This window comes from Schistocerca gregaria, chromosome 8 (genome assembly GCF_023897955.1).
Source record: "Schistocerca gregaria isolate iqSchGreg1 chromosome 8, iqSchGreg1.2, whole genome shotgun sequence".
NCBI classification, from domain to species: domain Eukaryota; kingdom Metazoa; phylum Arthropoda; class Insecta; order Orthoptera; family Acrididae; genus Schistocerca; species Schistocerca gregaria.
In genome coordinates, this window is record NC_064927.1 from 24,587,136 (window position 1) to 24,599,694 (window position 12,559).

Here is a 12,559-nt window from a genome sequence, read left to right on the forward strand (position 1 = left end):
TTAAATCCCGATGCAATTTCTGTGTTTGATCCATACTCTGATAGTCCACAGATTACAGAATGCCTCCAGATGTGCATCGGAAACTACTACTGGTCTTCCAGGGAAAGATCAAAGTGGAGACTGTTTGAGACATTACTCCCATGGAGGAAAGTGCGCATGGTGACTGTTGTATTCAATGCCGATGCAATTTCTGTGATTCATTAACACTCTGATACTCCACAGATTACAGAATGCCTCCAGTTGCGCATCTGAAGCTACTAATGGTCTTCCAGGGATCCATCAAAGCGTAAACTCTTTGAGACATTACTCCCATGGAGGAAGGTGCGCATGGTCACTGTTGTATTCAATCCCGATGCAATTTCTGTGTTTCATCAACACTCTGATAGTCCACAGATTACAGAATGCCACCAGATGTGCATCGGAAACTACTACTGGTCTTCCAGGGAACGATTAAAGCGTATACTGTTTGAAAATTACTCCCATGGAGGAAAGTGAACATGGTGACTGTTGTATTCAATCCCGATGCTATTTCTGTATTTCATGAACACTCTGATAGTCCACAGATTACAGAATGCGACCGGATGTGCATTGGAAACTACTACTGGCCTTCCAGGGAACGATCAAAGTGTAGACTGTTTGGGACATTTCTCCCGTGGAGGAAAGTGCGCATGGTGACTGTTGTATTCAATCCCGATGCAATTTCTCTGTTTCATCAACACTCTGATACTCCACAGATTACAGAATGCCTCCAGATGTCCATCGGAAACTACTACTGGTCTTCCAGGGAACGATCAAAGCGTAAACTCTTTGAGACATAACTCCCATGGAGGAAGGTGCGCATGGTGACTGTTGTATGCAATCCCGATGCAATTTCTGTGTTTCATCAACACTCTGATACTCCACAGATTACAGAATGCCTCCAGTTGCGCATCTGACGCTACTACTGGTCTTCCAGGGATCCATCAAAGCGTAAACTCTTTGAGACATTACTCCCATGGAGGAAGGTGCGCATGGTCACTGTTGTATTCAATCCCGATGCAATTTCTGTGTTTCAGCAACACTCTGATAGTCCACACATTACAGAATGCCTCCACATGTGCATCGGAGACTACTACTGGTCTTCCAGGGAACGATTAAAGCGTAGACTGTTAGAGATATTACTCGCATGGAGGAAAGTGCGCCTGGTGACTGTTGTATTCAATCCCGATGCAATTTTTGTGTTTCATCAACACTCTGATTGTCCACAGATTACAGAATGCCTCCAGATGTGCATCGGAAACTACCACTGTTCTTCCAGGGAACGAACAAAGCGTAGACTGTTTGAGACATTACTCCCGTGGAGGGAAGTGCGAATGGTGGATGCTGTATTCAATCCCGATGCAATTTCTGTGTTTCATCAACACTTTGAAGGTCCACAGATTACAGAATGCCTCCAGATGTGCATCGGAAGCTTCCACTGGTCCTCCAGGGAACGATCAAATGGTATACTGTTTGAGACATTACTCCCGTGGAGGAAAGTGCGCGTTGTGACTGTTGTATTCAATCCCGATGCAATTTCTGTGTTTAATCAACACTCTGATAGTCGACAGATTACAGAATGCCGATAGATGTGCATCGGAAACTACTACTGGTCTTAAAGGGAACGATCAAAGCGTAGACGGTTTGAGACATTACTCCCATGGAGGAAAGTGCGCATGGTGACTTGTATTCAATCCCGATGCAATATCTGTGTTTAATCAACACTCTGATAGTCGACAGATTACAGAATGCCGATAGATGTGCATCGGAAACTACTACTGGTCTTCCAGGGAACGATTAAAGCGTAGACTGTTAGAGATATTACTCGCATGGAGGAAAGTGCGCCTGGTGACTGTTGTATTCAATCCCGATGATATTTTTGTGTTTCATCAACACTCTGATTGTCCACAGATTACAGAATGCCTCCAGATGTGCATCGGAAACTACCACTGTTCTTCCAGGGAACGAACAAAGCGTAGACTGTTTGAGACATTACTCCCGTGGAGGGAAGTGCGAATGGTGGCTGTTGTATTCAATCCCGATGCAATTTCTGTGTTTCATCAACACTCTGATAGTCCACAGATTACATAATGCCTCGAGATGTGCATCGGAAACTACTACTGGTCTCCCAGGGAACGATCAGAGCGTGGACTGTTAGAGACATTACTCGCATGGAGGACAGTGCGCATAGTGACTGTTGTATTTAATCCCGATGAAATTTCTGTGTTTCATCAATACTCTGATAGTCCACAGATTACAGAATGCCTCCAGATGTGCATAAAAAACTACCACTGTTCTTCCAGGGAACGATCAAAGCGTAGTCAGTTTGAGACATTACTCTCATTTAGGAAAGTGCACATGGTGACTGTTGTATTCAATCCCGATGCAATTTCTGTGTTTGATCAACACTCTGATAGTCCACAGATTACAGAATGCCACCAGATGTGCTTCGGAAACTACTACTTGTCTTCCACGGACGATCAAAGAGTAGACTGTTTGAGGCATTAGTCCCGTGGAGGAGAGTGCGCATGTGACTGTTTTACTCAATCCCGATGCAATTTCTGTGTTTCATCAACTCTCTGATAGTCCACAGATTACAGAGTGCCACCGGATGTGCATCGGAAACTACTACTGGTCTTCCAGGGAACGATCAAAGCGTAGACTGTTTGACAATTACTCCCATGGAGGAAAGTGCGCATGGTGACTGTTGTATTCAATGTGTGTTTCATCAACACTCAGTTAAGCCACAGATTTCAGAATGCCTCCAGATGTGCATCGGAAACTACTACTGGTCTTAAAGGGAACGATCAAAGCGTAGACCGTTTCAGAGATTACTCCCATGGAGAAATGTGTGCACGGTGACTGTTGTATTCAATCCCGATGCAATTTCTGTGTTTCATCAACACTCTGACACTCCACAGATTACAGAATGCCTCCAGATGTGCATCGGAAACTACTACTGGTCCTCCAGGGAACGATTAAAGCGTAGACTGTTAGAGGCATTACTCGCATGGAGGAAAGTGCGCATGGTGACTGTTGTATTTAATCCCGATGCAATTTCTGTGTTTCATCAACACTTTGAAGGTTCACAGACTACAGAATGCCTCCAGATGTGCATCTGAAACTTCCACTGGTCCTCCAGGGAACGATCAAATCGTACACTGTTTGAGACATTACTCCCGTGAAGGAAAGTGCGCGTTGTGACTCTTGTATTAAATCCCGATACAATTTCTGTGTTTAATCGACACTCTGATAGTCCACAGATTACAGAATGCCAATAGATGTGCATCGGAAACTACTACTGGTCTTAAAGGGAACGATCAAAGCGTAGACGGTTTGAGACATTACTCCCATGGAGGAAAGTGCGCATGGTGACTTGTGTATCCAATCCCGATGCAATTTCTGTGTTTCATCAACAATCCCGATGCAATTTCTGTGTTTCATCAACACTCTGATAGTCCAAAGATTACAGAATTCTTCCAGATGTGCATCGGTAACTATTACTGTTCTTCCAGGGACCGATCAAAACGTAGACTGTTTGAGACATTACTCCCATGGAGAAAAGTGTGCACAGTGACTGTTGTATTTAATCCCGATGCAATTTCTGTGTTTCATCAACAGTCTAATAGTCCGCAGATTACAGAATGCCTCCAGATGTGCATCGGAAACTACTACTGGACTTCCAAGGAACGATCAAAGCGTAGACTGTTTGAGGCATTACTCCCATGGAGGAAAGTTCGCATGGTGACTGTTGTATTCACTCCCGATGCGATTTTAGTGTTTCATCAACACTCTGATAGTCCACAGAATACAGAATGCCTCCAGATATGCATCGGAAACTACTACTGGTCTTCCAGGGAGTGATCAAAGCGTGGACTGTTAGAGACATTACACGCATGGAGGACAGTGCGCATAGTGACTGTTGTATTTAATCCCGATGAAATTTCTGTGTTTCATCAATACTCTGATTGTCCACAGATTACAGAATGCCTCCAGATGTGCATCGGAAACTAACACTGGTCTTACAGGGAACGATCAAAGCGTAGACCGTTTGAGACATTACTAACACGGTGGAAAGTGCGGATGGTGACTGTTGTATTCAATACCGATGCTAATTCTGTGTTTCATCAACTCTCAGATAATCCACAGATTACAGAATGCCTCCAGATATGCATCGGAAACTACCACTGGTCTTCCAGGGAATGATCAAAGCGTAAACTGTTAGAGACTTTACTCTCATGGAGGAAAGTGCGCATGGTGACTGTTGTATTCAATCCTGATGCAATTTGTGTGTCTCATCAACACTCTGATACTCCACAGATTACAGAATGCCTCCAGATGTGAGTCGGAAACTACTACTGGTCTTCCAGGGAACGATCAAATCGTAGGCTGTTTGAGACATTATTCCCATGGAGGAAGGTGCGCATGGTGACTGTTGTATTCAATCCCGATGCATTTTCTGTGTTTCATGAACACTTTGAACGTCCACAGATTACAGAATGCCTCCAGATGTGCATCGGAAACTTCCACTGGTTATCCAGGGAACGATCTAAGCGTATACTGTTTGAGGCATTACTCCCGTGGAGGAAAGTGCGCGTTGTGACTGTTGTATTCAATCCCGATGAAATTTCTGTGTTTCATCAACACTGTGATAGTCCACAGATTACAGAATGCCAATAGATGTTCATCGGAAACTACAACAGGTCTTAAAGGGAACGATCAAAGCGTAGACTGTTTGGGACATTACTCCCGTGGCGGAAAGTGCGCATGGTGACTGTTGTATTCACCCCGATGGAATTTCTGTGTTTCATCATCACTCTGATAGTCCACAAATTACAGAATATTACCAGACGTGCATCGGAAACTATTACTGGTCCTCCAGGGAACGATCAAAGCGTAGACTGTTTGAGACATTACTCCCGTGGATAAAGTGCGCATAATGACTGTTGTATTCAATCCCGATGCAATTTCTGTGTTTCATCAACACTCTGATAGTCCACAGATTACTGGATGCCACCAGATGTGCTTCGGAAACTACTACTTGTCTTCCACGGATCGATCAAAGAGTAGACTGTTTGAGACATTACTCCCGTTGAGGAAAGTGCGCATGGTGACTGTTGTATTCAATCCCCATCCAATTTCTGTGTTTCATCAACACTCAGTTAGTCCACAGATTTTAGAATGCCTCCAGATGTGCATCGGAAACTACTACTGGTCTTCCAGGGAACGATCAAAGCGTAGACTGTTTGACAATAACTCCCATGGAGGAAAGTGCGCATGGTGACTGTTGTATTCAATCCCGACGCAATTTCTGTGTTTCATCAACACTCTGATAGTCCACAGATTAAAGAATGCCTCCAGATGTGCATCGGAAACTACTACTCATCCTCCAGCGAACGATCAAAGCGTAGACTGTTTGAGAATTACTCCCTTGAAGGAAAGTGCGCATGGTGACTGTTGTATTCAATCCCGATGCAATATCTGTGTTTCATCAACACTCTTATAGTCCACACATTACAGAATGCCTCCAGATGTTAATCGGAAACTACTACTGGTCTTCCACGGACCGATCAAAGCGTAGACTGTTTGAGACATTACTCCCATGGAGGAAAGGGCGCATGGTGACTGTTGTATTCAATCCCCATCCAATATCTGTGTTTCATCAACACTCAGTTAGTCCACAGATTTTAGAATGCCTCCAGATGTGCATCGGAAACTACTACTGGTCTTCCAGGGAACGATCAAAGCGTAGACTGTTTGAGAATTACTCCCATGGAGGAAAGTGCGCATGGTGACTGTTGTATTCAACACCGATGCAATTTCTGTGTTTCATCAACACTCTGATAGTCCACAGATTACAGAATGCCTCCAGATGTGCATCGGAAACTAGTACTGGTCTTCCAGGGAATGATCAAAGCGTAGACTGTTTGAGAATTAGTCCATGGAGGAAAGAGCGCATGGTGACTGTTGTATTCAATCCCGATGCAATATCTGTGTTTCATCAACACTCTTATAGTCCACAGATTACAGAATGCCTCCAGATGTGCATCGGAAACTACTACTGTTCTTCCACGGAACGATCAAAGCGTAGACTGTTTGGGACATTACTCCCATGGAGGAAAGTGCGCATGGTGACTGTTGTATTCAATCCCGATGCAATTTCTGTGTTTCATCAACACTCAGTTAGTCCACAGATTTTAGAATGCCTCCAGATGTGCATCGGAAACTACTACTGGTCTTCCAGGGAATGATCAAAGCGTAGACTGTTTGAGAATTAGTTCATGGAGGAAAGAGCGCATGGTGACTGTTGTATTCAATCCCGTTGCAATTTCTGTGTTTCATCAACACTCTGATAGTGCACAGATTACAGAATGCCTCCGGATGTGCATCGGTAACTATTACAGTTCTTCCACGGAACGATCATAGCGTAGACTGTTTGAGACATTACAACCATGGAGGAAAGTGCCCATGGTGACTGTTGCATTCAATCCCGATGCAATTTGTGTGTTTCATCAACACTCTGATACTCCACAGATTACAGAATGCCTCCAGATGTGCATCGGAAACTACTACTGGTCTTCCAGGGAACGATCAAATCGTAGGCTGTTTGAGACATTACTCCTATGGAGGAAGGTGCGCATGGTGACTGTTGTATTCAATCCCGATGCATTTTCTGTGTTTCATCAACACTTTGAACGTCCACAGATCACAGAATGCCTCCAGATGTGCATCGGAAACTTCCACTGGTTATCCAGGGACAAATCTAAGCGTATACTGTTTGAGACATTACTCCCGTGGAGGAAAGTGCGCGTTGTGACTGTTGTATTCAATCCCGATGAAATTTCTGTGTTTCATCAACACTGTGATAGTCCACAGATTACACAATGCCAATAGATGTTCATCGGAAACTACAACTGGTCTTAAAGGGAACGATCAAAGCGTAGACTGTTTCTGACATTACTCCCGTGGAGGAAAGTGCGCATGGTGACTGTTGTATTCACCCCAATGGAATTTCTGTGTTTCATCATCACTCTGATAGTCCACAAATTACAGAATATTACCAGACGTGCATCGGAAACTACTACTGGTCCTCCAGGGAACGATCAAAGCGTAGACTGTTTGAGACATTACTCCCGTGGATAAAGTGTGCATAATGACTGTTGTATTCAATCCCGATGCAATTTCTGTGTTTCATCAACACGCTGATAGTCCACAGATTACGGGATGCCATCAGATGTGCTTCGGAAACTACTACTTGTCTTCCACGGATCGATCAAAGAGTAGACTGTTTGAGACATTACTCCCTTTGAGGAAAGTGCGCATGGTGACTGTTTTATTCAATCCCGATGCACTTTTGTGTTTCATCAACTCTCTGATAGTCCACAGATTACAGAATGCCACCAGATGTGCATCGAATAATACTACTGGTCTTCCAGGCAACGATCAAAGCGTATACCGTTTGAGAGATTACTCCCATTTAGGAAAGTGTGCACGGTGATTGTTGTATTCAATCCCGATACAATTTCTGTGTTTCATCAACAGTCTGATAGTCCACAGATTACAGAATGCCTCCAGATGTGCATCGGAAGCTACTGCTGGACCCATGGAACGATCAATGCGTAGACTGTTTGAGACATTACTCCCATGGAGATAAGTGCGCATGGTGACTGTTGTATTCAATCCCGATGCATTTTCTGTGTTTCATCAACACTTTGAACGTCCACAGATTACAGAATGCCTCCAAATGTGCATCGGAAACTTCCACTGGTTATCCAGGGACAAATCTAAGCGTATACTGTTTGAGACATTACTCCCGTGGAGGAAAGTGCGCGTTGTGACTGTTGTATTCAATCCCGATGAAATTTCTGTGTTTCATCAACACTGTGATAGTCCGCAGATTACAGAATGCCAATAGATGTTCATCGGAAACTACTACTGGTCCTCCAGGGAACGATCAAAGCGTAGACTGTTTGAGACATTACTCCCGTGGATAAAGTGCGCATAATGACTGTTGTAATCAATCCCGATGCAATTTCTGTGTTTCATCAACACTCTGATAGTCCACAGATTACTGGATGCCACCAGATGTGCTTCGGAAACTACTACTTGTCTTCCACGGATCGATCAAAGAGTAGACTGTTTGAGAGATTACTCCCGTTGAGGAAAGTGCGCATGGTGACTGTTTTATTCAATCCCGACGCACTTTTGTGTTTCATCAACTCTCTGATAGTCCACAGATTACAGAATGCCACCAGATGTGCATCGGAAACTACTACTGGTCTTCCAGGGAACGATCAAAGCGTAGACTGTTTGACAATAACTCCCATGGAGGAAAGTGCGCATGGTGACTGTTGTATTCAATCCCGACGCAATATCTGTGTTTCATCAACACTCTGATAGTCCACAGATTAAAGAATGCCTCCAGATGTGCATCGGAAACTACTACTGATCTTCAAGGGAACGATCAAAGCGTAGACTGTTTGAGAATTACTCCCATGGAGGAAAGGGCGCAAGGTGACAGTTGTATTCAATCCCGATGCAATATCTGTGTTTCATCAACACTCTTATAGTCCAAAGATTACAGAATGCCTCCAGATGTGCATCGGAAACTACTACTGGTCTTCCAGGGAACGATTAAAGCGTAGACTGTTAGAGATATTACTCGCATGGAGGAAAGTGCGCCTGGTGACTGTTGTATTCAATCCCGATGCAATTTTTGTGTTTCATCAACACTCTGATTGTCCACAGATTACAGAATGCCTCCAGATGTGCATCGGAAACTACCACTGTTCTTCCTGGGAACGAACAAAGCGTAGACTGTTTGAGACATTACTCCCGTGGAGGGAAGTGCGAATGGTGGCTGCTGTATTCAATCCCGATGCAATTTCTGTGTTTCATCAACACTTTGAAGGTCCACAGATTACAGAATGCCTCCAGATGTGCATCGGAAGCTTCCACTGGTCCTCCAGGGAACGATCAAATGGTATACTGTTTGAGACATTACTCCCGTGGAGGAAAGTGCGCGTTGTGACTGTTGTATTCAATCCCGATGCAATTTCTGTGTTTAATCAACACTCTGATAGTCGACAGATTACAGAATGCCGATAGATGTGCATCGGAAACTACTACTGGTCTTAAAGGGAACGATCAAAGCGTAGACGGTTTGAGACTTTACTCCCATGGAGGAAAGTGCGCATGGTGACTTGTATTCAATCCCGATGCAATATTTGTGTTTAATCAACACTCTGATAGTCGACAGATTACAGAATGCCGATAGATGTGCATCGGAAACTACTACTGGTCTTCCAGGGAACGATTAAAGCGTAGACTGTTAGAGATATTACTTGCATGGAGGAAAGTGCGCCTGGTGACTGTTGTATTCAATCCCGATGCAATTTTTGTGTTTCATCAACACTCTGATTGTCCACAGATTACAGAATGCCTCCAGATGTGCATCGGAAACTACCACTGTTCTTCCAGGGAACGAACAAAGCGTAGACTGTTTGAGACATTACTCCCGTGGAGGGAAGTGCGAATGGTGGCTGTTGTATTCAATCCCGATTCAATTTCTGTGTTTCATCAACACTCTGATAGTCCACAGATTACATAATGCCTCGAGATGTGCATCGGAAACTACTACTGGTCTCCCAGGGAACGATCAGAGCGTGGACTGTTAGAGACATTACTCGCATGGAGGACAGTGCGCATAGTGACTTTTGTATTTAATCCCGATGAAATTTCTGTGTTTCATCAATACTCTGATAGTCCACAGATTACAGAATGCCTCCAGATGTGCATAAAAAACTACCACTGTTCTTCCAGGGAACGATCAAAGCGTAGTCAGTTTGAGACATTACTCTCATTTAGGAAAGTGCACATGGTGACTGTTGTATTCAATCCCGATGCAATTTCTGTGTTTGATCAACACTCTGATAGTCCACAGGTTACAGAATGCCACCAGATGTGCTTCGGAAACTACTACTTGTCTTCCACGGACGATCAAAGAGTAGACTGTTTGAGGCATTAGTCCCATGGAGGAAAGTGCGCATGGTGACTGTTGTATTCAATGTGTGTTTCATCAACACTCAGTTAAGCCACAGATTTCAGAATGCCTCCAGATGTGCATCGGAAACTAGTACTGGTCTTAAAGGGAACGATCAAAGCGTAGACCGTTTCAGAGATTACTCCCATGGAGAAATGTGTGCACGGTGACTGTTGTATTCAATCCCGATGCAATTTCTGTGTTTCATCAACACTCTGACACTCCACAGATTACAGAATGCCTCCAGATGTGCATCGGAAACTACTACTGGTCCTCCAGGGAACGATTAAAGCGTAGACTATTAGAGGCATTACTCGCATGGAGGAAAGTGCGCATGGTGACTGTTGTATTTAATCCCGATGCAATTTCTGTGTTTCATCAACACTCTGATAGTCCACAGATTACAGAATGAATCCAGATGTGCATCGGACACTACCACTGTTCTTCCAGGGAACGATCAAAGCGTAGACTGTTTGAGACATTACTAACATGAAGGAAAGTGCGCATGGTGACTGTTGTATTCAATCCCGATACAATTTCTGTGTTTCATCAACACTTTGAAGGTTCACAGACTACAGAATGCCTCCAGATGTGCATCTGAAACTTCCACTGGTCCTCCAGGGAACGATCAAATCGTACACTGTTTGAGACATTACTCCCGTGAAGGAAAGTGCGCGTTGTGACTCTTGTATTCAATCCCGATACAATTTCTGTGTTTAATCGACACTCTGATAGTCCACAGATTACAGAATGCCAATAGATGTGCATCGGAAACTACTACTGGTCTTAAAGGGAACGATCAAAGCGTAGACGGTTTGAGACATTACTCCCATGGAGGAAAGTGCGCATGGTGACTTGTGTATCCAATCCCGATGCAATTTCTGTGTTTCATCAACAATCCCGATGCAATTTCTGTGTTTCATCAACACTCTGATAGTCCAAAGATTACAGAATTCTTCCAGATGTGCATCGGTAACTATTACTGTTCTTCCAGGGACCGATCAAAACGTAGACTGTTTGAGACATTACTCCCATGGAGAAAAGTGTGCACAGTGACTGTTGTATTTAATCCCGATGCAATTTCTGTGTTTCATCAACAGTCTGATAGTCCGCAGATTACAGAATGCCTCCAGATGTGCATCGGAAACTACTACTGGACTTCCAAGGAACGATCAAAGCGTAGACTGTTTGAGGCATTACTCCCATGGAGGAAAGTTCGCATGGTGACTGTTGTATTCACTCCCGATGCGATTTTAGTGTTTCATCAACACTCTGATAGTCCACAGATTACAGAATGCCTCCAGATATGCATCGGAAACTACTACTGGTCTTCCAGGGAGTGATCAAAGCGTGGACTGTTACAGACATTACTCGCATGGAGGACAGTGCGCATAGTGACTGTTGTATATAATCCCGATGAAATTTCTGTGTTTCATCAATACTCTGATTGTCCACAGATTACAGAATGCCTCCAGATGTGCATCGGAAACTAACACTGGTCTTACAGGGAACGATCAAAGCGTAGACCGTTTGAGACATTACTATCACGGTGGAAAGTGCGGATGGTGACTGTTGTATTCAATACCGATGCTAATTCTGTGTTTCATCAACTATCAGATAATCCACAGATTACAGAATGCCTCCAGATATGCATCGGAAACTACCACTGGTCTTCCAGGGAATGATCAAAGCGTAAACTGTTAGAGACTTTACTCTCATGGAGGAAAGTGCGCATGGTTACTGTTGTATTAAATCCTGATGCAATTTCTGTGTTTCATTAACACTCTGATAGTCCACAGATTACAGAATGCCTCCAGATGTGCATCGGTAACCATTACTGTTCTTCCAGGGAACGATCAAAGCGTAGACTGTTTGAGACATTACTCCCATGGAGGAAAGTGCTCATGGTGACTGTTGCATTCAATCCCGATGCAATTTGTGTGTCTCATCAACACTCTGATACTCCACAGATTACAGAATGCCTCCAGATGTGCATCGGAAACTACTACTGGTCTTCCAGGGAACGATCAAATCGTAGGCTTTTTGAGACATTATTCCCATGGAGGAAGGTGCGCATGGTGACTGTTGTATTCAATCCCGATGCATTTTCTGTGTTTCATGAACACTCTGATACTCCACAGACTACAGAATGCCTCCAGATGTGCATCTGAAACTTCCACTGGTCCTCCAGGGAACGATCAAATCGTACACTGTTTGAGACATTACTCCCGTGAAGGAAAGTGCGCGTTGTGACTCTTGTATTCAATCCCGATACAATTTCTGTGTTTATTCGACACTCTGATAGTCCACAGATTACAGAATGCCAATAGATGTGCATCGGAAACTACTACTGGTCTTAAAGGGAACGATCAAAGCGTAGACGGTTTGAGACATTACTCCCATGGAGGAAAGTGCGCATGGTGACTTGTGTATCCAATCCCGATGCAATTTCTGTGTTTCATCAACAATCCCGATGCAATTTCTGTGTTTCATCAACAC